Source organism: Schistocerca gregaria, chromosome 8 (genome assembly GCF_023897955.1).
Source record: "Schistocerca gregaria isolate iqSchGreg1 chromosome 8, iqSchGreg1.2, whole genome shotgun sequence".
Taxonomy (NCBI): Eukaryota; Metazoa; Arthropoda; class Insecta; order Orthoptera; family Acrididae; genus Schistocerca; species Schistocerca gregaria.
The window spans coordinates 253,344,489-253,371,564 of NC_064927.1; the positions used below are offsets into that span (position 1 = coordinate 253,344,489).

The 27,076-nt window shown below is 44.2% G+C and overlaps 1 protein-coding gene across 11 annotated transcripts in view; it reads left to right on the top strand.

Moving 5' to 3' along the window:
- The window catches only part of LOC126284608 (rabphilin-3A-like), a 971,947-nt gene that overhangs the window by 577,307 nt on the left and 367,564 nt on the right, over nucleotides 1–27,076 (top strand). The gene's annotated exons all lie outside the window — the stretch shown is intronic.

The following is a 27,076-nucleotide window of genomic DNA, read 5'->3' on the forward strand; positions in this document are numbered from 1 at the left end:
TCAAATGGCTCTGAGCAATATGGGACTTAATTTCTGTGGTCATCAGTCCCCCAGAACTTAGAACTACTTAAACCTAAATAACCTAAGAACATCAAACACATCCATGCACGAGGCAGGATGACTGTAGCGCCTAGAAACGCTCGGCCACCCCTGCCGGCTGTTAATTCTTGGATTTGACAGTGTTAGAGATGATGGTGGCCGGTTTCCTTTCCTACTGCCACCCCTCCCCCCACTTCTAACCACCGCTTCTCCCCATGGACGTAATTTGTGTGCTCCAGCTGTCTGCATGTAGTGTTACCATATGTGGCGAAGATTTTCCTCAGCTGTAACAATGTTCCCCCGAGTTGTAATGTACGTCGCCGAAGGTCGATTCTAGTATGATGACTTCACAGAAAATTCAACCTTAAGGAACGCACAGTATCCTTGCCTAAACGTTTGGGAACAGAGCGACGGAGGCGTTATATGGCTACCAGCTCCGTTATGCATCTAATAGGATGTGGGAAATCACTCGAAAACCAGATCCCGGCTGCGCGGCAAAAGGTGCCGTCGTTGTTAACCCAAAGGGTGGATTAGATCCGAGACAGGATCGACTCCTCGAATCCCGCAAGCTACGTGCCAGTGAACGCGGCTGTCCTCTTGATTCTGTAATATTTCTGGCTTTACAGCCATCGTGTTCAGCTACAAGAAGCTCTTCGCAGTCGAGAAGGCAGCAGTGGCAAGATGATATGATGCGGTGTCAGCTGCCGATGACAGATGGTTTGTTAGGTATGGGTATCGAGAGGAAAACCTCCTAAATTGCGGTCCTATTCCGCGATCGGCTGCTGCGTTCGGAAATTGCGCTCTAAAACAATAATCTTCTGTTACGTTAATAACAGAAGAAAATTAAACAGCGTATTTATTTGTATTTCAGATTAAAGCGTCTCTCTATAGTGTGCTGTTATTCCGTTATTTCACAAGTGTTAATAACCAGAAGAATAACAAACAACTGCTAAACGAAAAGGCAGACAAAGCACTTCGGTGATTTTCGGATCGCGCGTAACTTGGATGGCGGGTGAAGTGGTTCGGCTGTAAGGGCAGAGCTGGTTGGGCAGCCTTAGAGGACAGATGTATTGTCTGCCCTGCTTTATTAGCAGTTTCTGGTTATTTGGACATGTAGTTGAGAACATTGTGATAGTAATTACGGAAATTGATGGAGAATGGAAATTATTTGTTACTCTAAAGGGCAATGTTATTGGGCAGTTTCTGGTGTTCTGCTAATACGAGCAAAAAGCGAGTGGCGTCGCGTATTAACAAACTAATTGAAAATTTCATTATTTCTAAAATCTCAGCTCCTCACTAAGAGTTTGTTACAGCCCTCAAGATAATGGATTCCCGACATACGTGATGCTTTCTGCGCAGGTGAAAACAACTGTAGAAGACTACAGGTTGGTGAACATTTCTTAGAACTCATGCATTCCACTCAAGACGGTGGAAACAAATAGGCAGACCTCGCGTGTACTCCATCCTTAGTACAACTGAGATCAGTGACTCGTCATCCGTGGCAAAACAGAGAAGGTATGAAGGAGAGAAGTTTTCGAGGGAAGGGGTTTATCATACGCATGTATATACGTCTTCCTCTCTCTCTCTCTCTCTCTCTCTCTCTTTCAACTTGCCGTAATGCTTGTAACTGTATTTCAAAATTGGGAGTCAATATACATTCGTAATCTTCACTTTATTGTTGGGCGTATTCCTTGCTGTAGTTTAGAGAAAAATCTTAAGATATACAGAGGGCCGAGCTGAAACAACTCTGTGAGAAGGCGGAACGGATGTTGGGAGCTTGTGAAATTGCTACAACATTATTACACAACTGGCCATTAAAATAGCTACACCAAGAAGAAATGCAGATGATAAACGGGTATTCATGGGACAAATATATTATACTGGAAACAACATGTGATTACATTTTCGCGCAATTTGGGTGCATAGATCCTGATAAATCAGTACCCAGAACAACCATCTCTGGCCAAAATAACGGTCTTGATTCGCCTGGGCATTGAGTCAAACAGAGCTTGGATGGCGTGTACAGGTACAGCTGCCCATGCAGCTTCAACGCGATACCACAGTTCATCAAGAGTAGTGAATGGCGTATTGTGACGAGCCAGTTGCTCGGCCACCGTTGACCAGACGTTTTCACTTGGTGAGAGGTCTGGAGAATGTGGTGGACAGGGCAGCAATCGAACATTTTCTGTATCCAGAAAAGCCCGACATGCGGTCGTGCATTAACCTGCTGAAATGTAGGGTTTCGTAGGGATCTAATGAAGGGTAGAGCCATGGGTCGTAACACATCTGAAATGTACAGTCCACTGTTCAAAGTGCCGTGAATGTGAACAAGAGGTGACCGAGACGTGTAACCAGTGGCACCCAATACCATCACGCCGGTTGATGCGCCAGTATGGCGATGACGAATACACGCTCCCAATGTGCGTTCACCGTGACGTCGCCAAACACGGATGCGACCAACATGATGCTGTAAACAGAACCTGGATTCATCCGAAAAAATGACGTTTGGCCATTCGTGCACCCAGGTTCGTCGTTGATTACACCATCGTTTGCGCTCTTGGCTGTGATGTAGCGTCAAGGGTAACCGCAGGTATGGTCTCCGAGCTAATAGTCCATGCTGCTGCAAACGTCGTCGAACTGTTCGTGCAGATGGTTGTTGTCTTGAAAATATCCCCATCTGATGACTCAGGGATCGAGACGTGGCTGCACGATCCGTTACAGCCATGCGGATAAGATACTTGTCATCTCTACTGCTAGTGATACGAGGCCGTTTGGATCCAGAACGGCGTTCCTTATTACCCTCCTGAACCCACCGATTCCATATTCTGTTAACAGTCATTGGATCTCGACCAACGCGAGCGGCAATGTCGCGATACGATAAACCGCAACCGCGATAGGCTACAATCCGACCTTTATCAAAGTCGGAAACGTGATGGTACGCATTTCTCCTCCTTACACGAGGCATCACAAGAACGTTTCATCAGGCAACGCCGGTTAACTGCTGTTTGTGTATGAGAACTTTCCTCATGCCAGCACGCTGTAGGTGTCGCCACCGGCGCCAACCTTGTGTGAGTGCCCTGAAAAGCTAATCATTTGCATATCACAGCATCTTCCTCCTGTCGGTTAAATTTCGCGTCTGTTGCACGTCACCTTCGTGGCGTAGCAGTTTTAATGGCCAGTGGTGTAGACTTCAGTTATTTATTCCCAAAGCTTACAAGTTGTCGTTCTTCAGCCCTAGCCTCGGCCGTTGCTCGTTCAGCTGCGTGTCGCAGTCCTACGCCCGTCGAGTCACCTCGGTAGCTGCGCGCACTGGAGATGTCAGCCACCGTCGCTGTGCGGCGGAGTGCGGGCAAGGAGGCGCGGCCCCTTCGGGCTGGTTGCTGGAGTGTCGGTAGCCGTGTGGTCGGTTGGTCTCCTGCCTACCCACGATAGGTGTCAGCACCCGATGGAGCTTTCATATTGAACAGGAACGTGGGCACCAAGAGACCTTGTTGCTGGCTTCCGAGTTGAAGTCCGGTGTTGGCAGCACTCTGTGACGTAGTGTTGTGGGAATACAGTTTCTCCATCAGTAGAGGGTAGGCGGCGGGCAGCATGAAGTTCAGCAACGTGAAGGCCATCATCTTGAATACATCTTCGGCTAGTTCGTAGACTGTGCTGGAGCATCTAGGAAGTCTAGCTCCGTTCTTTCAATTTGAAATCTCTCAATGATTTTCCTACTCGGGTAGTAAAGGACAGCAGCACATTGATAGGTAACACTTTTATAGACCAAGACAAGTTTAGAAACATAAATTCTTTTCCTGTTGAGAATGGCCTCTCTCATCATGCTGCTCAGCTAGTTGCAGTATATGACCCATCTCCATTCAGTAATGCAAAACTATCCTCCAAAGTTGTGGGTTCAATTAATTTCTCAACAATTAGAAATTTCAGGGAAAATCTTCAGCAGTTAGAGTGGTATGAGGTGTACAAGGAGCCCGACGCTAACTTAAAATATAACTTATTTCATGATACACTTGTAAGAGAATTTGAAAACTATTTCCCCAGGAAAGTAGTTAAATCTAAGTATAAGAAACCATGCAAAAAACCTAAGCTTATTAAAGGAATAAAAATATCTTGTAACCACAAGCGGGAACTGTATCTACAAACAAGAAAGAGTAATGACTCAGAAACAGCCAAATATCATAAAAATTACTGTGCTATATTAAGAAAGATTATTAAAAAGTCCAGAAGCAAGTGCGTCATGTCTGACATTAATATCTCTGATAACAATATCAAAACAATTTGGAATATTATTACAAGGGAGACAGGGCAACCAAGAGTACAGGATGACGGCATTACCATCAAAATGAATGGAAACATGACAAACAACAAGCCGGAAGTCGAAATCATTTCGAACAATCATTTTTTTAAAATGTTGTAGAGAAAATAGGATCTAAATGTTCATTAGAAGAAGCAAGGCAGTTATTGGAAGAGGCCTTACCCACACAATTTGATACAATTGAAATTCCACCCACCTCTCCTTCTAAAATTAGCAAGGTAATAAACTCTCTCAGGAATAAAAGCTCACATGGAATTGATGGCATTTCCAGCAGGATAATAAAAGCTTGTTCCCAAGGGATAAGTGTGTTTCTTAGCCACATATGTAATAGCTCTCTGCAGCAGGGTATTTTTCCAGATAGACGGAAGTATGCCATTCTTAAACCACTGCATAAAAAAGGGGATACGTCTGATGTCAACAACTGCTGCCCAATCTCTCTTCTGACTGCCTGATCCAAAATTCTTGAAAAAGTAATGTATTGTACAGTAGCTTCATACTTTTGTAAAAATAAAGTTTTCACAAAATGTCAGTGTGGTTTCCAGAAAGGTTTTTCAACAGAAATTGGTATATATACTTTCACTAATGAAATATTAAATGCTCTGAGTAACCGGAAGTCACCCGTTGCGATTTTTTGTGATCTCTCAAACGCATTAGATTGTGTAATCATGTAATACTTTCAGAGAAGCTCAAGTACTGTGGTATGAATGGGACAGCGCTCAAATGGTTAAATCACACCTAACTGGAAGAGTGCACAAAGTTGAAATAATCAGTTCACATAATATGTAAAAAACTGGTGATTTCTCAAACTGGGGAACAGTCGCCCGTATCTCGTGGTCGTGCGGTAGCGTTCTCGCTTCCCGCGCCCGGGTTCCCGGGTTCGATTCCCGGCGGGGTCAGGGATTTTCTCTGCCTCATGATGGCTGGGTGTTGTGTCCTGTCCTTCGGTTGGTTAGGTTTAAGTAGTTCTAAGTTCTAGGGGACTGATGACCGTAGATGTTAAGTCCCATAGTGCTCAGAGCAATTTTGGGGGGGGGGGGGGGGGAACAATCAAGACTGGGGTGTCGCAAGGTTCGATCTTGGGTCCTCCGCTGTTCTTAATATATATTAATGACTTGCCATTCCATATTCACGAAGATGCAAATCTGGTACGTTTTGCCGATGATACAAGTATAGCTATCACACCCAACAGACAAGAATTAACTGATGACATTGTAAACGATTATTTTCAGAAAATCATTAAGTGGTTCTCTGCAAATGAGCTCTCATTAAACTTTGACAAAACACAGTTTATAAAGTTCCACACATTAAATGGAATGACACCATTAATAAATATGGACTTCGATCAGAAATCGGTAGCTAAAGTAGAATATTCAAAATTAGTAGGTCTATGCATTGATGAGGGATGAACTGGAAAAAACACACTGAAGATCTGCTGAAATGTTTGAGTTCAGCTGCTTATGCTATTAAGGTCATTGCTAATTTAGCGACATGCATTTCAGTAAATTAGCTTACCACGCCTATTTTCATTCTCTGTTTTCGTATGCCATCATATCCTGGGGTAACTCATCACTGAGTAAAAGAGGGTTCATTGCACAAAAGCGTGTAATGAGAATAATTGCTGGAGCTCATCCAAGTTCATCCTGCAGACACTTATTTAAAGAGCTAGGGATCTTCACTGTAGCCTCACAATATACACTCCTGGAAATGGAAAAAAGAACACATTGACACCGGTGTGTCAGACCCACCATACTTGCTCCGGACACTGCGAGAGTGCTGTACAAGCAATGATCACACGCACGGCACAGCGGACACACCAGGAACCGCAGTGTTGGCCGTCGAATGGCGCTAGCTGCGCAGCATTTGTGCACCGCCGCCGTCAGTGTCAGCCAGTTTGCCGTGGCATACGGAGCTCCATCGCAGTCTTTAACACTGGTAGCATGCCGCGACAGCGTGGACGTGAACCGTATGTGCAGTTGACGGACTTTGAGCGAGGGCGTGTAGTGGGCATGCGGGAGGCCGGATTGATGTACCGCCGAATTGCTCAACACGTGGGGCGTGAGGTCTCCACAGTACATCGATGTTGTCGCTAGTGGTCGGCGGAAGGTGCACGTGCCCGTCGACCTGCGACCGGACCGCAGCGACGCACGGATGCACGCCAAGACCGTAGGATCCTACACAGTGCCGTAGGGGACCGCAACGCCACTTCCCAGCAAATTAGGGACACTGTTGCTCCTGGGGTATCGGCGAGGGCCATTCGCAACCGTCTCCATGAAGCTGGGCTACGGTCCCGCACACCGTTAGGCCGTCTTCCGCTCACGCCCCAACATCGTGCAGCCCGCCTCCAGTGGTGTCGCGACAGGCGTGAATGGAGGGACGAATGGAGACGTGTCGTCTTCAGCGATGAGAGTCGCTTCTGCCTTGGTGCCAATGATGGTCGTATGCGTGTTTGGCGCTGTGCTGGTGAGCGCCACAATCAGGACTGCATACGACCGAGGCACACAGGTCCAACACCCGGCATCATGGTGTGGGGAGCGATCTCCTACACTGGCCGTACACCTCTGGTGATCGTCGAGGGGACACTGAATAGTGCACGGTATATCCAAACCGTCATCGAACCCATCGTTCTACCATTCCTAGACCGGCAAGGGAACTTGCTGTTCCAACAGGACAATGTACGTCCGCATGTATCCTGTGCCACCCAACGTGCTCTAGTAGGTCTAAGTCAACTACTCTGGCCAGCAAAATCTCCGGATCTGTCCCCCATTGAGCATGTTTGGGACTGGATGAAGCGTCGTCTCACGCGGTCTGCACGTCCAGCACGAACGCTGGTCCAACTGAGGCTCCAGGTGGAAATGGCATGGCAAGCCGTTCCACAGGACTACATCCAGCATCTCTACGATCGTCTCCATGGGAGAATAGGAGCCTGCATTGCTGCGAAAGGTGGATATACACTGTACTAGTGCCGACATTGTGCATGCTCTGTTGCCTGTGTCTATGTGCCTGTGGTTCTGCCAGTGTGATCATGTGATGTATCTGACCCCAGGAATGTGTCAATAAAGTTTCCCCTTCCTGGGACAATGAATTCACGGTGTTCTTATTTCAATTTCCAGGAGTGTATATATTCACTTATGAAATTTGATATTAACAATCCGAACGAATTCAAAAGTAATGACAGTGTACATGGCTACAACACTAGGAGAAAAGATGATCTTCACTACTCAAGGTTAAATCTAACTTTGGCTCAGAAGCAGTTAAATTATGCTGCCACAAAAGTCTTTGGTCACTTGCCTAGTAGCAACAGAAGTCTGACATTTAGCCATATAGCATTTAAAATGAAATTAAAAGAATTTCTGAATGGCAACTCGTTCTACTTATTAGATGAATTTTCGGATATAATAAGTGGTTAATTTCCCCACCCCCACCCAAAAAAATTAAGTGTCATACAATATTTTGTGTAATGTAATTTCTTGGACAGACATCTTTCATTAATCTGACACGTTCCACATAATTACGAAGAGCCGTATTCATGATCTATGAAACAAGTACTAATCTAATCTAATCTCTACAGTATCACAGTCATGGAATCGAGTGCTATTGCTGTGAATGCCATCGATCCCAATGATCAACTCGTGACGAAAACTGGAGGGCTGGAATATTTAAGGGGAGCCAGGGTGAGGCTACGACGCAAAGCTCAGTTCGTAAATACCGTATGTGTCTTTACTCCGTTACATTCACGTAACAGGCTGTTAATTGCTGCATCGGTACCTAGTTATGTGCTCCTATGGCAGAGATACAGGTTCCTGCAACATGTAATAAGCTTGTCTCGCTTACCTTGGTTTTTGGCGCAGTCTCCTTGCAGAATCTGTTTCCTTATTTGTCAGATAGTGTCATCTGCCTGATCCATTTGCAAATACTGGTTTGCTTCCTACTTCCGCCTCAGTCTGTGACATGACTTGGATTTGCCTGTGGCAATGTGAGGGCGTTTTTAATATTCTTTTCTAATTTCTTCCCTTTACTACTCTTTACCGTAACAAATTATCGGAAGTGAACACCACTGGCGATTAACATTGAAATACCAGGAAGAATAGCACATATCGAAGTTTTATTTATTACGCATAGACACCGCCCATCCAGAAAGTACAGAGACTCGTTTCATTTCTGGCTCGTCGCTTATAAGCGTTAAGTACGACGGCAGATTGAATTAATTATGGCAAACAACAAGCGCACATTCGACCACTCAGATGTGAGTAGGCGGTGTTACGTAGTGGACGTGTGGACCTAATGTGTTACCGTTGTTGTTTCACAAATCGCAATGACACAACACCTCAAAATCAAGTGTTTAAGACATTGTCCACAATGATTTGAGGAAGAGGAAAACATGTGCAAAATTTGTCCCGCACACCTTCACTCCTGAAGAAAAATGACCCCTGCACTTGATTAAAAAGTGCCAAACGTGCATAGTTCTTTTCTGGAAAAAGTCATCTCGGGTAACTAGACTTGATGTTATAAAAACTATCCTACCACAAAGCGGCAAAGTGCAGAATAGGTCTCTGACGGTTTGCCTATAGTAAAGAAGGTGTGAATGTGACCTGCAAGTTGAGAAACATCCCAAAGAAGGACTCTGCTGGCAGTTTTATATGAACGTTCTGTGTGTTGTACTGAAGTGGAGAAGGTTTTAACACCTGGAGTATTAAAGCTAGCATTTCAAACTTTCTCTATTTTTTGTTAGTCCACTCCTGAAAATTTTTGAAATGACGGGGTAGATAAAGATAAAAAAAGGACAACATAAAATTTGTGGATGAGTTGGGTATATACGAGATGGGATATTTAGTCGACAGTTGCCACTTCCGGCAGCAGCAGTAACTCTAACACATCTCGGCAGGGAGTCGAACTCAGCTCAGATGAGGAACAAATCTGTCATTATATGCTGTTAGGCCGGCGTTCATGAAGCATAGTGGCTGGTGGGTGGTTGTGTCTCAGTCTCTGAGCGGCCAATGGCCGGATGATTCACTTGGTCAGATATATGGAGGACCTGCTGGCCAGAGTAGCAGTCGAACATCTTCTGCATCGAGGAACGTGAGGACAGCTTGGGCAACATACGGTCTTGCTTCGTCTTGTTGAGAGATAACGGTACGGATACCTCAAAGATAGGGGACAGCCAGCGGCCTTGACAAGTCTCATACGGACTGAAGCGCCAAAGAAACTGTTATAGGCATGCGTACTCAAATTCACAATTGTGTAAATAGGCATAATACGGCGCTGCGGTTGGCAACGCCTATGTAAGACAACAAGTGTCTGATGCAGTTGTTAGATCGGTTACTGCCGCTACAATAGCAGGTTATCAAGATTTAAGTGAGTTCGAAATTGGTATAAGCGCACCAGCGATGGGGCACAGCATCTCCGAGGTAGCGGTAAAGAGGTGATATTCCCTTGTGTCCATTTCACGAGTGTACCGTGAACATCAGGAATCCGGTAAAACATGAAATCTCAGACATCGCTGCGGCCGGAAAAAAATCCTGCATGAACGGGACCAATGACGACTGAAGAGAATCTTTCAAAGTGGCAGAAGTGCAACCCTTCCACAAACTGCTGTGGATTTCAATGCTGGGCCATCAACAACTGTCAGCGTCCGAACCATTCGAAGGAAGATTATCGATATGGGCTTTCTGAGCCGTAGGCAGACTCGCGTACCCTTGATGACTCCACGACACAAAGCTTTACGCCTCGCCTGGGCCCGTCAGCACCAACAGTGGAATGTTAATGACTGAAATCATGTCATCTGTTCGGACGAGTGTCGTTTCAAATACACTCCTGGAAATTGAAATAAGAACACCGTGAATTCATTGTCCCAGGAAGGGGAAACTTTATTGACACATTCCTGGGGTCAGATACATCACATGATCACACTGGCAGAACCACAGGCACATAGACACAGGCAACAGAGCATGCACAATGTCGGCACTAGTACAGTGTATATCCACCTTTCGCAGCAATGCAGGCTCCTATTCTCCCATGGAGACGATCGTAGAGTTGCTGGATGTAGTCCTGTGGAACGGCTTGCCATGCCGTTTCCACCTGGCGCCTCAGTTGGACCAGCGTTCGTGCTGGACGTGCAGACCGCGTGAGACGACGCTTCATCCAGTCCCAAACATGCTCAATGGGGGACAGATCCGGAGATTTTGCTGGCCAGGGTAGTTGACTTACACCTTCTAGAGCACGTTGGGTGGCACGGGATACATGCGGACGTGCATTGTCCTGTTGGAACAGCAAGTTCCCTTGCCGGTCTAGGAATGGTAGAACGATGGGTTCGATGACGGTTTGGATGTACCGTGCACTATTCAGTGTCCCCTCGACGATCACCAGAGGTGTACGGCCAGTGTAGGAGATCGCTCCCCACACCATGATGCCGGGTGTTGGCCCTGTGTGCCTCGGTGGTGTGCAGTCCTGATTGTGGCGCTCACCTGCACGGCGCCAAACACGCATACGACCATCATTGGCACCAAGGCAGAAGCGACTCTCATCGCTGAAGACGACACGTCTCCATTCGTCCCTCCATTCACGCCTGTCGCGACACCACTGGAGGCGGGCTGCACGATGTTGGGGCGTGAGCGGAAGACGGCCTAACGGTGTGCGGGACCGTAGCCCAGCTTCATGGAGACGGTTGCGAATGGTCCTCGCCGATACCCCAGGAGCAACAGTGTCCCTAATTTGCTGGGAAGTGGCGGTGCGGTCCCCTACGGCCCTGCGTACTATCCTACGGTCTTGGCGTGCATCCGTGCGTCGCTGCGGTCCGGTCCCAGGTCGACGGGCACGTGCACCTTCCGCCGACCACTGGCGACAACATCGATGTACTGTGAAGACCTCACGCCCCACTGACGGCGGCGGTGCACAAATGCTGCGCAGCTAGCGCCATTCGACGGCCAACACCGCGGTTCCTGGTGTGTCCACTGTGCCGTGCGTGTGATCATTGCTTGTACAGCCCTCTCGCAGTGTCCGGAGCAAGTATGGTGGGTCTGACACACCGGTGTCAATGTGTTCTTTTTACCATTTCCAGGAGTGTAATATGAAACGGATGGACCTGTACGGTTTTGGGGACAACCTCATGAACATGGACTCTGTACGTCAGCAGGGGACTGTTCAAGCCGGTGGCGGCTCTATAATGGTGTGGGGCGTGTGCAGTTGGAGTGATATGTTCAAAAGAAATCTCAACCCTCAAGTGCTACTACGGAATTATGGACAGCCCTACAGGTTTAATGGTTTCAGTTCCCTCCAGCACTACTTCAGACATTAGTCGAGTCAATGGCACGTCGTGTTGCGGAAGTTCTGCGTGCTTGCAGCGGCCCTACACAATATTATGCAGGTGTGTCAATTTCTTGGGCTCGTTACAGTATAACGGCTGCTGTCCAAATTACCAGCTGTGCCAGCCAGTGGGAAGCATCTTGTATACCCAATTAAAAATTTAAAATGTTGTCATAATCTGCTCACAAACAGATATAAACGTATGTTAAAACAGAGTGAGGTAGCGCAGTAGTTAGCACGCTGGACTCGCTTTCGGGAGGACGACGGTTCAATCCCCCGTCCGGCCATCCTGATTTTGGTTTCCCGTGAGTTCCTTAAACCGCTCCAGGCAAATGCCGGGATGGTTCCTTTGAAAGGGCACGGCCAACTTCCTTCCTCGACCTTCCCTAATCCGATGAGACCAATGACCTCACAGTTTGGTCTCTTTCCCCAAACAACCAAACCCCAACCCATCACAATAATAGCTGGAGCCCACCGAGATCATTTGTAACAATGTAGTATTTGTTACACATACCATATTTACATACATCTTGGAAATTGGTAAACCTCACAGTTTTTATTACGATGTCACAAATTTGGTACACATATATATTTTTTTTTTTTTAATATCTGCTTATTACTAGACACAGTCAGGCAGCAGTAGCCGACCGAGACAGACGCAGCACAAAGGCAACGACGACCTCGCTGTCTGGACTCCCCCAAAACAACCGAGCCCGTATGTTAAAGTTGTAACGCATTAAGACAAATGCTACAGTTAGAAACTGTATATCGATGGCAGGCAATGAAAATCTCGTAACTCCATTTTGTTAAATTTTGCAGGTGATGCACAATCGTTTTCTCAAAAACAATAGAAAATAAAATAAAATAATAATACAAAATAAAATATAATACAGAAAATTACTACATGTGTGACTGTACAGTAGAAGCCTAGTTATAGCCACCTTTGAAAAAGTCATGTAGTTTCAAATCTCTCTTTGATTATGGAGTTACTGGTTATTATAATTACGAGTTTTCACAGATATGGAGTTGCAAAATTTTCGTTGCTTACCATCTATCGGCGCAAAGTAAACTTCAGGCGCCATAACTGATGAAGAGCAAATTACACACATTATTCGCCCACTATCTGAATATGACACCACTCACTTCTAATAAACTTTAAACATAATTTCAAAGCTTTGTGAACTTTTCTGAATTTGGCGCCCTCCACAGAATGTGAAACGAAAAATGTTTGTCGCTAATATAATTTTTTCGCTGTCCGTGCAATAAAACTTCAGCATGAAATACGATGTTTCCATTTAGTATTTGAAACTTCCTGGCAGATTAAAACTGTGTGCCCGACCCGGACTCGAACTCGGGACCTTTGCCTTTCGCCGGCAAGTGCTCTACCATCTGAGCTACTGAAGCACGACTCACGCCCGGTACTCACATCTATACTTCTGCCAGTATCTCGTCTCCTACCTTCCAAACTTTACAGAAGCTCTTCTGCGAACCTCGCAGAACTAGCACTCCTGAAAGGATACTGCGGAGACATTCCATTTAGTATTTGTTTACTACCAAATCCATTCGCCACAAATCTTGCAGAAAGTGTCCACATACACCACTGAATGTATCTCTACGAGTAATGTCATTGCACGACACATAGTTCAGAAGATATGACGTCATTAATATCAATACTGAAAAACTAACTTTTCTTAAATTGGAGTGCAAATTACCCAGACTATATTTATGAAGTGCTTCATAATGAGAGCAATTAGAGTCTTCAGACAAACTTTATACATAATTTCAAACCATTTTCTCGCTTCCAACATGAAATATTTTATATGTTAACTCATTTGTATAGCAAGAATATTTTTGAAGTTGTTTTCATACATGCAAGTTGGATTCTTTAAAGAATCGAGGATTGGGTGCCGGCCGGAGTGGCCGAGCGGTTCTAGGCGCTACAGTCTGGAACCGCGCGACCGCTACAGTCGTAGGTTCGAATCCTGCCTCGGGCATGGATGTGTGTGATGTCCTTAGGTTAGTTAGGTTTAAGTAGTTCTAAGTTCTAGGGGACTGATGACCTCAGAAGTTAAGTCCCATAGTGCTCAGAGCCATTTTTGAGAATTGAGTGACTGCTATTAGAGAGCCTGCCGCGGTGGTCTCGCGGTTCTAGGAGCGCAGTCCGGAACCGTGCGACTGCTACGGTCGCAGGTTCGAATCCTGCCTCGGGCATGGGTGTGTGTGATGTCTTTAGGTTAGTTAGGTTTAAGTAATCCTAAGTTCTAGGGGACTAATGACCACAGCAGTTGAGTCCCATAGTGCTCAGAGCCATTTTTTTTTTTTTTGCTATTAGAGCTCCATTTGAGTTAAACATAAATTCTCTGGAGTTAATAAAACTCGTTATGCTAATCTACAATAGCAGTTTTTTCTATGCCAGCAAGTTTATTCCATACTAGCAGTTACCTGCGACTGTTCTCACATATCAGTAGTTTTGTTCTGATGAGCGATAGTCAGTAAGTAAGCTACAGTGCATGCAATAACATCACCTGGCCTCACGCATCTGCCTGTTCGGGTAAGCATAGCTCGCGATGTGCGCCCCGCTCTCCACCCTCCAAAATCTCATCGAAATCGGTTCAGTGGGTTGGTGGGTTGATCGCGAAAACGTAACAGACAAAGTTACTTACGCATTTATAATAGTAGAACGGATAAAATGTTCAATTGCGATTTTTTTTTCGTTGTTCAAAATGTAGTTGATATAAAGCCTGTAGGGTGTTCCAAGCTACGCTCAAGTTAACGCCCAAGTTGCTTGTGAAAACCTCAAACAGACAAACTGACAGATACGACAGTTTTAGATAAAACTTTAAATAACGACATCTTTCTTTCCGTTATCCGATTTTGATGAAATAAAGCGTGTACGGTGCTCCAAGTTATATTCAAGTTATCTACGAAAATCCAATGAAAATTCGTGTAGCAATTTTTGAAATTAGCGTCTTCAAACACATAGTCAGACAATACAGATTTAGCAAAAATTTAAATCACGATATCTTTTTTTTCCGTTATTCGATTTTGATGCACTAAAGCCTATATAGTGCTGCAAGTCATTCCCAAGTTACCTAAGAAAATTCCTCGAAAAATCGTCTAATAGTTTTGGAGAAGCTTTCTGAAACAGACAGACATGACACTTTTACATATTCATTATTATCGCGAATTACTCTCTCTTTTGTGAAAGTGAAACGAAAGCAGAGAACTATGTATACCAAAGCGATGCGTAAGGGGACGGGAGAAGGTGATGGGTGTACACACCGAAGAAGGACAACACGCTACGAGAATTCACGTTTAATATTTCGCCTGGCCTACTTATGATGATTTAAAATGTAACGTTCAGAAGGAAGCTCTCTTCACTACTGGTTCCGGTATGCAGGGAGAATTAACCTGCGGCCTTTGAAACGTGTGCCGCTAAACACGAGCTTTGCCACTTGCTTCAGAGTCTCCCCTTTGAGTTTCTGAATGCTCGCTTGTGGCGCGTGTGGAACGGCTCTTGCTGCGAGTTTAATTAATGAGGACATCAACAGAAGCTCCGGGGTAGCGGATCAGATATTTCTCTGTCGACGCAGCGCCAGCTCACGTTTATAACAAATAGAGCGCCGACACACACTGCGTTATGAAAGTAGCAACTAAATGCTGCTATTAGTTCAGCCCAAACATCCGAGTATGCAGGAAATTGTTTATGTGCCATGGTCCCTTAATGATGACTGATTTTCACGCTTGAAAATCGATACGATGCAACAGCACGCGCTACCTAATATGTTCCAAAGCGCCGCGGATTTTTCCGAGGCTCGTACCTTGGGCTCTGTTTTTGATAGAAAAGTAGGATCAAGTGTTTTGGAAGCCCTTCGGCTTGGCATCATTTTTGTAACCAACAGAAGACTCGTCTTACTGTAACTACGCAACACTACAAAGTTAGAATACTAGACACTTCTTCCAGTTTAGGCAAATGGAGCAAATTGATTCGTTATTTTTGCATTAAATATGGTCTACGGTGCACTTTAATGGGATTGTGAAGGTGCCATTCCGTTCATGGGTGGTTCCTAAGAAAACCTGAAAAACTCGGTTTATGTGTAACAAACCATGTTTTCGTACAACAGTCGAGCAGCGGATTCCAAGACTCTATACACAGCAAATAGCTGAAATTTTTGCAGTATATTTCCAAGGTCGCGATCTCGAACAACATTGAAAATTTTCTTGATATCTGTTTCCATTTCTGACATACAGAGGTCTATAGTTATCCAAAGTATACAGGTAGAATATGCACGTAAAATCCGGTGTGAGACGCAATTTAAATAATAAATAACTGTAGCAAATTTCTCAAACTTAAACAGTATATTCTCTAGACATTTATCTAGAAGTTCCATCTTCCCGTGCCATCTTTATTCGTTATCGAGAAATACTCCAAAAGCATGATTTTTGGGTTGCAAATCTGAGCCGCGGGTTCCAAGACGGCTGTGCACAGGAAACGGCTGTAATTTTATGACATATTCCTTACGTTCTGATCTCGAACAATGTTGACAATTTTACTGATATCTTTATCCGTTTGCGAGGTAAGTATCTTCAACATTACCCTACTTGTACACGTAAATACGCACGTAAAAATCCGCTGTTAGCCGAAGCGAACCGCGGAGAAATATGCTGTAAAGTGTCTTCGTTATCATCAGAAGGGCTCTGGGAATCCTGCAAAATTTTTAAGGGCGTAAAAATCTGGTCTGAGGTGTAAAATTAGTTTTGCATTACTTCAATTTCACAGAGGTACACTGTCAAAATTTTAGTGACCTATAAAGTTTTTTTCATATGAGTGACATGCCTTGCTGTAGCAGGGGAAAGAAGGCAATCAGCGGAAAAACGGTCCTAACTGAGAACAAAAAAAGGTAAGATACTCGTGATTAAAAGAGCTGGCTCATTCTACCTTCCTCAGCACCTTTAAAAATTTCCCCAAAAGTATTGACATGCGAACATATTAGCTCTTTTTTATGCTAAGAGAGGAGGAGACAGTGGCACTGGGAAAGAGATAGAAAAGTAATAAATTCTAGAAGATAGTAGATAGTAGTTGTGATACAGAAAGAGCGAAGGAGGAACGCCAATGTGAGAGAAAGATAGGGACACACTTGCGGTGAAACTTAGGTTACAGTGACAACAGTGCTAGGAAAAGAGTGAGGGAGACAGCGTCTGTGATAGAGGAATAAAGATAAGGACAAAGTGGAGGCAGGTGAGAGCCAGTGATAATGAGAGACAGAATCTATGACAATGAAAGCGCAGAAGAGAGAGATAGTGATAAGAGACAACAGCAATGGGAGCAGATGAACGAGAGAATAGTAGTAAGAGAGAGCAAGAGGTGGAGAGTGACAGGAAGAGAAGACATTAGTAGGAGAACTAAATGAAGGAGAGTGTTGCTGTGGGAGAAGGGGCAGTTAGAGAGACACAAAGAGATAATGACAATGAGCTGGGCTGAATGAGTGACTGAGACTGAGTAAGTGTGAGTGTGTGAGTATGAACGACTTACAGCGATGGAGTAGTGGTGTGAGCGAGTTACAGTTAGGGGAGCTTATGGGAGTAACAGATGAGTTGCATGTTAAAAAGAGCGCAAATATGTTCACATGCCAAAATGTTTGGTTAAATTTTTAAAGATACCGAGTAAGGTAGAACGTGGCAGCTGGTACCACAGTTTTCAGTCAAATATTCTTAGGAAACAGAAGCATATTTGCATTTATGTGCTCCGATAGGACCATTTTGTTTTTCACTGCTAAACACTTGTGTGATCAGGCAGCGCTATAATAAAGTTCTGGCAAAAGAATAAGAAACAACAAATAACAATTATTAAAAGCATGTTACAAAATGGTACGTAACTCTGACACAGTCTGATGTGTGACACTTGATACCTAATACAATCATATGATGATATGTTTGGAGTCCGTGGCTGTTTTTTGAACACACATGTGTATGGTGTTGAGCCGGCCGGAGTGGCAGAGCGGTTCTAGGCGCTACAGTCTGAAACAGCGCGACCGCTTCGGTCGCAGGTTCGAATCCTACCTCGGGCATGGATGTGAGTGATGTCCTTAGGTTATTTAGGTTTAAGTAGTTATACATTCTGTGGGACTGATGACCACAGCAGTTAAGTCCCATAGTGCTCAGAGCCATTTTTTTTGTATGGTGTTGAGACAGAAACGAGCCCCAAAGTTATTTTAAGTTCCTTTATTCAAAAGGTACCGTTATCGATTTCGAATCATTACAGTCCATCGTCCGACGGCTTTCCTGCTTTCATTAGAACATGTGGTGCGTTTTTTACTGCTTAGTTGTCCTAAAATATAAATCGTACATAATTATAAGCACGCCACACAGATGGTTGCGTTACAGATTTGCATGTGGATGTGACTTACGTGAAATGTCGGTTTGGAGTATTTCTTTTCATAGTTTCCGCCAACAGATGATGTTCGTAGTTTTCGCCATATTCTCATCCTTGCACACATAAATTTGTATAATTGAGCGCTTTATATTTGTCACTGAATACTTTTCCAACACTTTTTAACGTTGCACACTTAAATTTTCATCACTGAGCTCTTTGCTCAGCTGCTCAAATAGCTGCTGCAGATGCAGTGCGATCCGCCAGGGCCATACGCCGAACACGATGGTCTTCTCTCTCAGTTGTGCTATGCGGCCGCCTGGAACCCGATCTTCTTACAACGGTACATTCTTGTGACCTTCGCTGCCTGCAATTCAGTACAGTGGCTAAATTCCTGTCAAGTCTTTCTAAAATACTGTATCTCAGAAGGAACATCGAGCTTCCCATAGCCCTCGTTCAGACTCTGTGAGGTTTTGATAATAGCGCCCTTGTCGCCTTAAAGACATTCTCGAGTAACATCAACTCATCACATCCATCTGAAAGGTAATTATCGCTGACGACCGTTACAGCTCCTCTTGAAAGCAAATCTGATTTGTATCCTCATAGCAACACTAGTAGCACCCGTCTTATGCGACTGGCGCAAAATTTGGGTAGACGTCATCTTTCATATGTAGGAACACGCCTACCAAATGTCGTTTATGTCGTGAAACTCCTCCTTGGTGTTGCGATTTTTTTCCATCGTTATATTTCCGCACAGTACTAGGCTGTCCCTCCTAACAACTTTGCGACGGCCATGTTACATTTCGTAAATCACAACACCTACACTAGCCTATGGATCGAGTTTCTGCAGTCCCCTTTTAACTTCGCGTATTTACGACCAAAAATGTTTGGTACGCTACGTTACCCTCTCCCGTAGCAATAGCTGTTCCCTCGGGTAGCCTTAAAACTAATTTACATTAGCAGAGTCTAAAGTAACAAGGTCTATTGCGCTTTCAGTTCACTGTTATTTTCTTTTTCGGTACATATCCAAAGCTCCGACGGCTTCACCCAGCCTCCTTTGACTCATCGACAATGCTCAACCTACATTTACGATTTCCTACTTTGCCTCCTAGTTTCGGGAAATCCAATCGACTGCAATCTGAATAGTAGCTGGTTGTGCCCGCCATTCCATGTTCCGCTTCCTGTTAATGAAAACAAAGACCAAGCTTTGTAGAATAAGGGTTGCTGTGGCACTTGGTACGAAAATAATCAACGTGGTTCTCTTTTGGTACTGTTCCTGCTCGTATTTCTTTACGTGCTGAACGAGTGTCTCCACAGAGATTTGATAATGAATTTATCTGAGAAATGAAGTAACTCTGGTATGATTCAGGATAGTCAAATTCGCATCTGGTAGCACTTCTACAGATACAGGCCCCTCTGACTAGTATAATTGAGTCTAAGAAATGCTCAGTTCTGTCATTCCTCAGATTATAGCAGGTAATACGGAAATCGGTCCCGTTACTTCTCATAAAATTCCATTTGTCTACAAACCACTCCCACCCAGTTCTACCAATTTTACTTTCGCAAGCTTCCCTTGCTCGTAGAGACTAGTTACTACTATTACTTTATCACAGATGAAGTATAAGCAATGAGCCTCAACTCGCTGGAAATAAAGCGCAGGACTGATTACTTCTTTCATACAATCTTTTACTCCTTTGTGTTCCGACAATAATTTCACTCCACATGGGTTCTATTTTTCCCTCACTACCCTGTTTGCACGCACTGTGATCTTGCGCCTATAGCACGTTTGCAACTCTGCACCCTTCATATCTGCATGCCTGCTTTTATCCTCCAACGTTAACAACAGCCGCTGCACCTTTACCCGGATAAACACCTTCAGCATTCCCCTCTTGACTGGATACACATGGACTGCGTAACATTGATACCATTCCAGCTTCCATGATACTGGAAAGGAGGTAGTGATATATAACCTTACTCCATCAGTTCTCACTTTAAATTCGGGTGGTAATTCCTTCTGCACTTTTCGTAACCCCTCCAGGGACTGATGCGATTACAAGTTCACTTCCAGTTGCCCTCGTGATGCGTGCAGCATGGCTTCGCGTAATTACGATATTATTACTCGCTCATCCTACCCACTGTTTTCCGATGATTTCAAACACTTTATCATAGCTGCAGAACCTGCGCCATCTCGTGCCGCAGTTTTTCGTAAGTTCCGTGTATTGTCTGTCATACACTCCCTGGAAACTTTCTTACACCCTGCTGGCAACTGTCGAACACCTCCTCCAACCTTTTCACATCGTTCCACTTTTCCCAATTGTTGAATACTACCTGTATCATCCAGCGATGACTGCTGAGTATTATATCTTCTTTCTTTGGGAACATCAATTCTTCTTAAAGGTGTTGGTTTCACAATGCCTGTACTCCAACGAAAACCAGTAGCATATCCATATGTCTAATGTCCGCATCTTTTCCATCTGCCTCCTGATGCATTCAACCTGAGGGCAGGGATTACTGTTACATTATCCTCCTCAAAACACCGGCGTCCTTCCACCTCACCTACACTAAAACAATATATTACACTTATACCCAACATATGAAATACTGAAAAAAACATAAATCGTCTCTTATCTCCTAGGTCTTAACATATGGGCATTCTAGCATCGGCTGGTCCACACCTTCCTTATCTCTCCTTTGCGTCTTCTCTTTCCCTTGCTTATTTCGTCCCAATTCCACAACTCCTGCAATAACCTCCTGATTCCCCCGTAACGGTTTCAGGCGTCTAACACGTACAATCGCCGTCCTTGTAGGCAACTGGATCTTGACGTTTACCGGTGACGTAGTTTCCACATTCTGATATGGCCCTTGATACATCGTAACGAAATTTTTCGTCTTCTCCCTCGGAATATAGGGGGTCGATGGCACGACCCGTTAGTCGAGTTCGTGCTATGGCATTGTTGCTGCGCGGCTCACTGCTTCCTCTTGGTTTTCCAGTGCCTTCGTGTTAGTTCTGCGTCCCCTCTCCCATGTTTGCTTATCACTCGTGCTAATTCTTTAGCAGATTACCGCGTCTTATTCTTGGCTTTTATGAGATCGAATGGTGAAAGCATCTTACGCTCATACATAACCTCATAAGGGAACAATCCAGTATTTGGGTGATGTTTTGACGTAGATATTTTGAGTAAAACATCCCACTTGCTATGGTGTGCGTCCACTTAGTCCTAAAATCTTTCCTACGATTCTACGGTCCGTCTCCGTTCTTCAGTTAACTTGCAGATGTGGGGGACTAGTTCTTTTTTTTTTTTTTGCACACAGCACATAATTCTTCAACAAATCCGACATAAAGTTTGTTTTCTGAACAGTCACTATTGTCTCATGTGCTCCATTCTTCACTATCCAACTGTTAACTAGCAACAGCACCACCGTTACTGCCCGTTGGTGTGGCATAGCGACCTTTTCAATGAATCTCGAAAACTTATCTATAAATGTGAGCACATACTTTTTTGCTGCAAATGTTTTGCTGACAGGGCCTAAGACATCAATCCCAGGCAACAAACGTTTCAGGTAATCTCTGTAATGGTACTCTCCTTCGACACAAATGCACCCATTGTGTGCACAGTATACAATTCCGTAGAAATTGATCTACATCCGCCTTTTCATTCCTCCACCAGTACCTTCTGCTACTCTTCCGTTGATAGGTCTATACTCTCTATTTTTCGTTAACACCTGATCACGTGTCTCGTTCAATAAATTTCCTCTCAACTTTTGCTGGCACCACTACTCGTGGCGCCAACTTAGTTTCTTTGCAGAGCAGTCCATCATCTGAACAATACTGTGATTGCGTACAGAACTGATTATATTCGTTATCTGCCCTCTGCGCTGCTTGCCATTTATGATCTCCTAATTGCAATACCGCCACTTTTCTGCTTAACTCGTCCACATTTCCCAGGTCTGTGTTTTACCTCAAAATCAAATTCAGTACACAATACCGCCCATCCTATAAGTCTACTAATTGGATTCTTCAATTCAGGCAATATGTTATGTATAAGATTCAACATCTCATTTACTTTCGTGGAGTAATTCTTTTCTGCTGAATTCACCTGTCTCGATGTGTAAGCTATCCCATAGTCCATACCCTCAACGTCTTGACTCAGCACACAACCAAGTGTATGATACATACGTCATATGAAAAAGTAAACTCCTTGTTGAAATTAGGAAACACCAAAGCTGGACGTCCTGGCAAAACCTCTTTCAGTTAGTCAAACACATCCTGACAGTTCCCAGTCCATAGAAACCTCGAAGCTTTCTACAATAATTGCATCAGTAATCTTGCAATATTCGCAAATATATTCACGAACCTCCTGTAGTGAATCGTGATTCCAAGAAACGATTACTGTTCCTTCACTAATTCAAGTTCAGGAAATTCACGCAGAGCCTTAACTAACCTTGGGTTAATCTTAACCCAATCTTCACTACGAGGGCTGTTCGGAAAGTAAGGTCAGATCGATTACGAAACGGAAACCACTGTGAAAATCAAAAATGTTTTATTTGTATCAATTTGCTACACTTTCCAGCTACTTCCCTACATAATCGTGGATCCGACTTAGACATTTGTCGCAGCGTTGTACCAACTTTCCAAAATCCTCATCGCAGAATGCAGTCGCCAGTACTTTCCACCAATTCTCTACGCTGGTCTGCAGCTCGTTTCCTGTTCTAAAGTGTTGTCTTCGTGACCACGGGTTCATCTGAGCAGAGATGAATCTTAGGGTAGACAACTACGAACTTTGTGGTGGGCGATCAAACAAATCCCACCGGAAACGTGGCAGGAGCGTCCTCATTGCCCTTACAGAGTGCGGCTGAGAATTGTCATGAGGCAGAACACCCGACACTTATGTTATGTGAGTTGCATAACATCAGACAAAATCCCTCACAAGGCGCTCATACTTGGTGGGAGAGACTTTTACGAATCTTTACGGGCTCACTGTGCACTCAGAACTGAAAATAGCGACGGATGCGATCGTCGGGTATACTAGAGACGTTGTCCAACACATCAGTGCAAAGCTTCACCGGATTTTCACTGTGGTCTCCATTTCGCGCCTTATCGGACCTTACTTTCCGAATAGAACTCGTGATTATGTGACCAACATACGCCACCTCTTCTAATACAAAATTACATTTATACGTACTCAACCTCAAAATTGCGGCTCTCGCCCCCAAGAATGCCTTCATTTAGTGCTGTCTGTTCTGCTCCGTAACACTCGCAAACGATTATATCATTCAGATAAATCATTTACTGACGCCGTTTTAAACCTCTTAGAACTACGTCTAACAATCTCTGAAAAGTCACAGGTGCGTTTTTTAAACGAAAAAGGTTCCTCCTGAACTAATGATGTCCGCACTGTGAAGAAAACATTACCTTCGGGCTGTCTTTCAGAACCACTTCTAGCTCATGTAATCACTTTTAAAGTTCGTCGTCGAAAAATTTTTGCACTGGCCCAGATAGTCTATAGTTTTCGTAATGTTTTGCAAATGGTAGGCATCTGTTAGAGTCCTGGCATTCAGATATCGATAATCGAACAAAACCTGTATTTTCGCGATTTTATTTCTTTTTTCTTTTTGTATGACGACAATTCCTTCGCCTAATGGGCTGCTACTTTCGTCTATAATCCCACCCTCAGCTGCTGATAAGTTAACTCCTGCCGAATCGGCTGCAAGTTCCTCGGTACTCGATATGGTTTGTGGTACACCAGTGATGTACTCCTCGTCGGTATCCGGTGCTGTGTAATATATGTCGATGGCAATAGCCTGCTTCACCTTTCTTTGTAAATCAGTTTCAATGGCGTCTAGCGATTCCCTTAGTCCGACACCCATCGTGTCCCAGTAATCCTTATTCAGCATATCCAAGCTAGCGATTAACGACCCCTTCGTTAGTCTCAAATCGTCTGCACTAAAATTATATTCGATTACAGGTACCGCCTTTTCCCCATTCACTTCTTACACACGTACAATACTTCTTTTCACAAAATAACTTGGCGGATCCAGTAATTCACTTTCTTATAACAGTTCCACGGCACAGAACATCCCTATAAGTAAGTCAGACTCAACATTAATCCAAAGCGACTTCCAGGTACCCTGCGGCACACAATCGTGTGAATCGAGCCCTAGTACAGCTGTTGACAGTTCAATAGGTTTGTGGCACGTGATAGACTCCCCACGCGACAGTTCTGTACTGGCAACAGCTTTGTCTAGTTGAAACAGTATTCCGTCTCGACTTAGGTCGATTTTGCCACAGCACTGATGCAAGACATCCAACACCAGCATCACGTCATAGCCCTCACGTTAGTGTGGGACAAATTCTACACAGTGACTGAACTGAAGTGCACGCAAATAAAAATCTGTGTCCAATGATCGCATGGCCTGACATCACTGTGCCCCCACTCCACGTGAGCTGTAGTATGGTGGATTACACCGATTCTGCTCCACCACATCCCTAATGCCAACCGATATATGTGCACCTGTGCCTAATAACATCCTGCAGTTCTAATCTGCTGCTACTCCTTCCACCGCACGATCAACCTCTGCATACACCTTCCTAGCATCTAATCTCACTAAGAGTGCTCGTAGGTGGACCCCGGGTTCCTTCCGGCGTTTAACGCCTGTTTTTTTCCCCCGTTCCACTACCCCTGAAACTACTGCTACCATTGTATTGATCTCTGCCATTATTTCCCTTGTTTCGTGACTGGCGACATTGCCTCCGCGCCTGTTCCGTCTGCCCACACCCATAACACCATATATCAGTCGAAAATACTCCCCGTCTGCACTGTAACCCGGTCGATACATCAATTTCCTCGCATTATACTACCAACCTAACAGCTGAGTGCAAATCATCTGGACGGCTACGTTACATTCCACAAAGCATAATATCCGCGCTGGCCTGTGATTAGCGCCATGCAGTCCCCTATTAACTTCGCGCATTTATGATCGCATATGGTTGGTGCACTATAGTTAGTTCTTCTAACTCTCTCTGAATAATCATTAGTAATGTAATGACAAACAGTTTTCCCTTACTGAACGATAGTGTAAAGTTTTTGTACATGCTAAATATTCACTGAGGTAGAGGAGTACGCCATGTTTTGTGAAAAAATGTCAGTATGTAATCAACTTCGTTAAACATTTCCCTACAGTAGATACCAGTTTGCTATTGTACCTCCTGTGGTCATTGACCTCGTTTACCCTGTAAAAGAACGGTGGTAGAAAGCATTTACTGAAGTTCATTTCTTGATTGGTCGTTCTGAAGTCCTGTAGTTAAATTTCCGTTTCGCGGTTTCTTTGAGATAGAACAATATTCACAACGTTGCAGTGTAATTTACGAGCGCGCCAGGTGAATGAGTGCAAACAAGGCTCCCCGCTTACTACGGTCGTGCAACAAGATATCCGCTGTCAGGGAGGCGGTGCGTTCACATCTGTGCAACTTTTCTTGCGCACCCAGCCTTTGCGTAAAGAGGGAGAAATAGCTGCTTCATCTATTGTATGACTATTGCAGAACCATATGTTAGCCAGCCGCGTGTGGTAGCCGCGCGGTGTAAGGCGCCTTGCCACGATTCGCGCTGCTCCCCTGTCAGTGGTTCGAGTCCTCCATCTGGCATGAGTGTGTTTGTTGTCCTTAGAGTAAGTTAGTTTAAGTTAGAGTAAGTAGTGTGTAGGCCTAGGGACCGATGACCTCAGCAGTTTGGTCCCATAGGAACTTACCACGAATTTCAATATTTCCATAAGTGAGCCGTGCAAAGCTCCCAAACAAGGCGGAACCTCCACCTCCAGCTACCCTTCGATGGAATTGGGAGGCTGAAAGAAAACAAAAATAAATTCAGAAATGTAATCAAACACTTTTGATAACGTAAATATCCCCTTATCATTCCTCGGTACACGCACAAACGCTGATGTTATTTGCTCATGTATATGAAAACGGAAATGTGTTATCCTTCCAGTGATTCCATTCCATATGCCTTTACAGACTTCCATATTCAGAGACAAGCACCTATTTAGCACAATCCTTCATTACTGACTGTAAATGTTAAACGTCGCCTGAGGATTTGTTTTCCATATAAAGAAATGTTGAGTGGTCATCACCTCAACTTAGTGTAACTTTCCACAGATATCACCAAAGCTTGCAAAATTTTTCGGTTGATGCGCTTTTTCGATGCAGCAGACATCTTGAACTGGAACGTCAGACAGGGTAACTGCCCCAGTAGTAAGATTTCGAAGTGCAGAGGTAACCTTCTTGCCACTGGTATACCGTCTCCGTACTTTCTATTTCTCTTTGCTACCAGAGTGGAATATCGCTTTGAAATCACGAAAACAGTTATTAATCTGAATACATCTTGCCTCATTTGTCTCTTCCACCATATCTCGGCCTTGAGCACCCGTAGGCTCCTTCTTCCACCAAGCACACATGCATTACGCAAAAGATGTTTATTATCTCAGCGCCTGTATCAGATATCGTAGTTTCACTTTCTTGTGTCCGACTACGTAAAATAGTCGTGATGTCAAATGTTAAATATGTCGCACCATTTATTGGTAAATCTGGCCCTGTATAGCTTCCATATAATGGTATCTGACACACACTATGGGACTAAGGTAACCATAGTCGGATGATTGTCACCATGTTTATTACGAGTTAAGTTGAGTGCAAAGCGTTCTGGTTAAATATGGGATACAGTGTGATCTTTATTACTAGATACGCGTAGTGTAATACGTTCTCCTGTTTATTATTCACAAAATCTTAAAATAAATCACCAACTGTAAGATCCTTGAATTCGGTGACCAATTACAAGTTTTTAACTTGGGGAAAACGTTATATTGCGCCTAATCGTAATAATTTTTTAATGTGTGGGTGGTTTCCCTAGCAATACCTCTATTCAGAGATACCCATGCATAGTGTTGAACGAAAGGAATCATTTCAAAATTTCATTATTTTTTCCAAAATGTAACGGAACTTCAACCTGAATTTTTTAAATTGATATCCATCTGACTCTATTGTAATTGCTTGACATGTTACT